A 6,000-nucleotide genomic window follows, 5' to 3' on the forward strand; every position below is an offset into this window, starting at 1 on the left:
GGTCTTAGAAAACTTGCAAAACCGACAATCATCTCATGTCTTTAAGCCAACCGGTATTTACAGAAGGGTTGTATAGGATACTTGGCTTATATGAAGACTGAAGTTGACGATAAACTTTCAGTCACAGAGGTAGAGATTGTACAAAAATTCATGGATGTTTTTCCCGAAGAACTTCCAGGACTTCTACCGGATAGGGAAGTCGAATTCCAGATAGATCTAACTATAGATACAACACCAATTTCTATTCCTACATATAGGATGGGACCTGCTGAGCTCAAAGAACTCAAGGATTAGTTGCAGGAGTTGTTGGATATCAGATTTATCCAACCATCAGTATCACCTTGAGGCGCGCCGATCTTGTTTGTGAAAAAGAAAGATGAGTCATTGTGTATATGCATCGATTACAAAAAATTAAATGCAGTGATAATAAAGAACAAATATCCTCTACCAAGGATAGATGATTAATTTGATCAACTTCAAGGTACAACTTATTTTTCTAAGTTGGATCTACGTTCTTGGTATCATCAGCTAAAGATTCGAGAAGAGGGTGTTGCCAAGATAGCGTTTCGCTCAAGATATGGTCATTATGAATTCCTGGTCATGCCCTTTGGGCTACCAAATGCTTCAACTGCATTCATGGATTTAATGAACCGAGTATTCAAACCATTCTTGGATAAATTCATGGTGGTGTTCGTAGATGACATACTTATATATTCGATCAGTAAGGAACAACATGCAGAACACTTGAGAATCGTTTTGCAAATACTTAGAGACCATAAGCTATATGCTAAGTTCTCTAAGTGTGCATTCTAGCTTGATCAGGTCTCATTTTTGGGATATATAATTAGTAAAGGAGTGATTGTGGACTCTACAAAAGTTGAAGCAGTGACTAACTGGCCTACACCCAAGAATGCCACAAAAATTCAAAGTTTCTTGAGATTAGCTGGTTATTACATACGCTTTGTGGAAGAATTTTCAATAATGGTAGCTCCCGTGACTAAGCTGACAAAGAAAGATGTGAAGTTTGAATGGAATAAAAAGCATGAGAAAAGCTTCCAAGAGATCAAAAAGTGATTAACCACTGCACCAGTATTAGTTTTGCCTTCTGGCACCAAGGGTTTTATTGTTTATAGCGATGCATCACATAAAGGATTGGGTTGCGTCTTGATGCAACACGACAGGGTTATTGCATATGCCTCATGATAACTAAAGGTGCATGGGATAAATTATCAAACTCATGATCTGGAGTTGGTTGCAGTAGTGTTCGCACTCAAAATATGGCGACACTACTTATATAGAGAATAATTTGAGGTATTCACTGACCATCAAAGTTTAAAATATTTGTTCTCTAAAAAGGAATTAAATATGAGACAAAGACGATAACTGGAGCTACTCAAATATTATGACTTTGAACTGAAGTATCACTCAATCGAAAAGCAGAATCAGTCACAAAACTATGCATATCAAATCTGTTGGTGAGCATTGTAGAACAAAAAGCAGAAGTACAATGTCTTCCAGGTCGACTGATGTTTGTTCAGACGACCTTAGGGTCAAAAATTTAGAACAAAATCAAAGAGAAGCAACTCTTAGATCAAGAGTTAGAAGGAATCAGGTCAACAACAATTAATGGTGAAGACCTAAATTTCAAAGTAGACGACCAAGGTATGCTAAGATTTCAGGATCATGTATATATTCCTAAGGATGAGGAACTTAAGAAACAATTGCTTGCCGAGACACATCATTCCAGGTATTCCATTCACCCTAATGTATAGAGATTTGAAGAATAATTTCTGGTGGAATGGAATGAAGAAGAATGTTGCTTGGTTTGTTAGTAGGTGCCTAATATGTCAACAAGTAAAGATCAAACACCAAAGGTCGGGTGGACTATTGCAACTGCTACCTATCCCTGTATGAAAATGGGTAGATATCACGATGGATTTTGTCACAAGATTCCCTAAGACAAGAGAGGGGTTAAATGCAGTTTGGGTGATTGTCAATAGACTGACTAAGTCTATGCATTTTTTTGCATGCAAGACAATGTGTTCTTTTGAACAGTTGATTCATTTTTTCATAAGAGAGATAGTGAGATTGCATGGAGTACCAGACTCCATTGTCTTTGACAGAGATTCAAAATTCACTTCCAAGTTTTGGCAAAGATTTCAAGAAGCAATGAGAACTCAGTTGAAAATGAGCACAACATTTCACCCTCCGACAGATGGGCAGTCAGAAAGAACCATCCAGACATTGGAAGATATGTTGCAAGCTTGTACACTGGAGTATCGCAACTCATAGCATGAAATTTTGTCGCTAATTGAATTTGCCTGTAATAATAGTTTCCAAGCCAGTATTGGGATGGCTCCCTATGAAGCCTTATATGGGAGACGTTGTACAATGCCTCTATGTTGGGACCAAATAGGTGAAAGAAAAACCTTAGGACCTGAGTTGGTGCGATAAATGAAAGAGCAAATCAGATTCATTCATGAAAGACTCTAAACAACTCAAAGTCGTCAGAAAAGTTATCCAGATAAGAGGCGACGTGAGTTGGAATTTGAGTTAGGTGATCACGTCTTCTTGAAGATATCACCTGATGTCTTTTTTTGTTTTATGAATGTTTTTGAAAAGTTTTTTAATTGAAAGCAACGTGAAAGCCAGACACCAAAAATAAAACCGGCTCGCACGAGTGGTGGAGTCTGGGTCGATCTCAGGGAACGGAGGATACTTCGTATTCAACACACAACTAAACTATGCTTTATTGCAAAAAATATAAAAGTATGAGAAAATAAACTACTTAACTATTACATCAAATGTTTACCCTACGCAGAGGGTTTAAAATGATTTTATTACAACCCGAAATTTAAATGAAATTAAAATTTCTAATTCTAAAAGAAAAGTAAAAATGTCTTATGTGATAGTGCCTCGTGTCAGACGCACACAACAACGTATCACTCATTTTCTCCTGCTCCACGCTTTTTGTGAGAGACTTGGTTGGAAAAAGAAGGTGGCCTCCTCCTTGCACCGCCGCTGGACTGAACTTCTACACCATAGAGGAAGGAAAGAGAAGGTGAAGAAGGGAGAAAGAGAAGAAGAAGAAGAAGGGAAGAAAAGAAGGGAGAAGAGGTAAGAGAAGACGTCGGCTATATTGGGGGAAGACAAGCTTTTCTCTCCTCTAAGTTGGTTTTTAAAGAGATTTTGAAGCTTGTTGTGGTAAAATTACCACAACTCCAATAATTTCTAGAAAATTCTAAAAGCTTCACTTCTAAACAAAACTTATTTGCTAAAAACCTTTATTTCTCTATCTTTTATTAAAACTAAGGCTAAACATATTCTAAACATTTTTTCTCATTATTTTTCTAACCTAACCTTCTAAATTAATTACAAATGATAAACTTTGAACTAAATTGCAAAATAAACTAATTTTTCAAACATTTTCTAATTTTTATTCTTTTCGCACATTTTCTCAAAACTAATGATAAATGAGGGAATTTAATGTGATTATTCATTGGATCATGCATGAATTAATATAATAAAATGCTAAAATAAATGCATGATTATCACCGTTTAAAGGGGTAATGAGGTTCATAAAGAAGGGCAAACTAAGTCCAAGATATATCGAGCCATTCGAGATTTTGAAAAGGATAGGTTTACAGCCTATCAATTGGCATTACCCCCATCACTCTCCAAGATACATAACGTATTTCATGTATCCATATTAAGAAAGTACGTGCCTGATCCTTCACATATATTGGATACAGTAAAATCGGTGTTGGACATCTAAGAAGATTTAAGTATTCAAGAAAAACCAATTGAGATATTTGAATTTAAGAAGCACAAGCTCAGAAACAAGGTTGTTCCAATGGTCCTGGTGAGATGGAAGCATCACAGTAAAGATGAGGCTACATGGGAGAATAAGGCAGATATGTGTGCACAATTTTTTCAATTGTTTTCGAGAAAGATTCAGGACAAATCTTCTTATAAAAGGTGTAGAATTGTAACATCACCCCCATCGTGGGGCGGTTACAGGAAGAGGGGAAACTGCCACCTCCTTCCTTTCACACAAAAAATAGAACGTGTGAGAGGGAGAAGGGAAACACGACTTCCCCATTAAAAAGCAGGCATGAAGGGGGAGTAATCGATGCCCCACCCCTGACTATAAAAGCCATGGGGTGGGGGGGGGGGGCTCCTTTTCGTTCTTATTCGGCTACCCAGAGAGAGGGAGAGAAGCAAAGAGAACGAGAGAAGGAGAAGAGGAGGTGTCGCAGTCATCAGCCACTAGGTAAGTTCCTCTTTCTCTCACATTTTCTGTTTAGAATGAAGGTTGTCGGTGAATCACAGGGATAGGGAGAACCTTGTCCCTGTCTCTTGTAAGATAAGGGGGTAGCAGAGGGATTTTTCCTCTGCTATTGCCACCCGCTGGTGACGAAAAATGGGGAGAGACGGACCACCTATCGTGAGGAGGCAGGAGGTTCGGCCACTGCCTCGTCGTTTGCAGACACAGAAAAAAAATAAGGGTAGCAGGGGGGTTTCCCCTGCTATCGCCATTGGGTCGGCAACCACCAACAATCGCCATCGGTGCCACCCCGCTTGCAGGAAGCTGCAATAGTCTGGTAACAGTAGGAGTTGCTGGAACTGCTGCATACCGAGATGACAGACTCGGCCTGCATTTTCTGCAGGCCGAGTCGGTCATCGATCTGGACATGACCCAGACTGAGTCGGGTCAAGGCAGACCGGGTGGACTCAGTCAGGGCGTATCCAGACCAAGCCAAACACAGAAAAAAAATATATATTGCAGACCGACTTGTCTGGGATGAGCCGGGTCTGCATCGGGTGACAGATCAACTCGGTCTATCCAGATCAAGTCGAGATCTGTATATTTTCGACAGATCGGTTTAGTCGGGACAACCGAGCCGGGTCTACGCATTATAGACAGATGACTCAATCAAGATGACTGACCCGGGTTTGTGAAGTTTGACAGACTGACTTGGTCTGGATATACTAAGTCGGGTCGGTAGCATTTTGATTGACCGACTCGGTCTGTGGGCAGACCGAGTCGAGCCTATGATGTTTTATTGATCGACTCGGTCCAGATCAAGTCAGACCCAATAAGAGTCAGACCAAGACAAATCGGACTTGTGAAATATATAAAGATAGGTGTGCGCATGATTGATGGGGCATAGTGGAAAAATCGATATAGCGAAGACCTCAATTTTTCTATTACAAATTGGATCCAAGTTTGGATCCCAGTTTGGACCCAAAACTCAAGTCAGATCATGAACACCCAAGAAGATCCGAAAATAAGTGGACTTAGTGGAGTTTAGTCCAAAAATCTAAGAATGTCCAGCATAGACACCATGCATATGCCAAACCATCACAAACAGGTTTGGATCGGGCGTACCGGATCCAATATCCAATTGGAATTTTGGTTAAAAACCTAAATGATCCATTTTGAAAACAGTGTGGATTTAGATACGAAATTTAGTATGAAGTTGACATGGTGTAAAGAAGCGGTGTAGAGATGACATAGAAGTTGCTATGATTGGTTGAAAGAGCAAAAAGACTATTTTGCCCTTGGTATGCCTATATAGTAAACAATGCATAACTTGGTGCCCCGAAGTTAGATTCATGTGATTCTTGAATCTTTGGATTTTACTGCATGAGTAAATTCTATTAATAGGGGATGTGAGGACAAACTCTTAAAGAATGAAGTCAGAGTTTGAATATTTTAGTCTAAGGGTATTTTGGTCATTTAAAGATAAGACTGTAAATAATAATACAAGGTATTCATTGATTTCAGTTCAAAACTTGCATAAGGCTAATGATATATTTTAGGAAGTGAAATTAAGTATTCCAGGTAAGTGAACATTTGTAAATTTATCCTTAGTTGATTAAAATACATGCTAGTTAGTTTAAGCATTCTTCAATATGATTTCAAGTGCTTCATGTATGCTAGTTTTGTTTATTGTGAATAGACACTGTTTGTATGGTTAAGAATCTATAAAATTC

The sequence above is a fragment of the Nuphar pumila genome, chromosome 3 (assembly GCF_984573655.1).
Source record: "Nuphar pumila chromosome 3, dmNupPumi1.hap1.1, whole genome shotgun sequence".
Taxonomy (NCBI): Eukaryota; Viridiplantae; Streptophyta; class Magnoliopsida; order Nymphaeales; family Nymphaeaceae; genus Nuphar; species Nuphar pumila.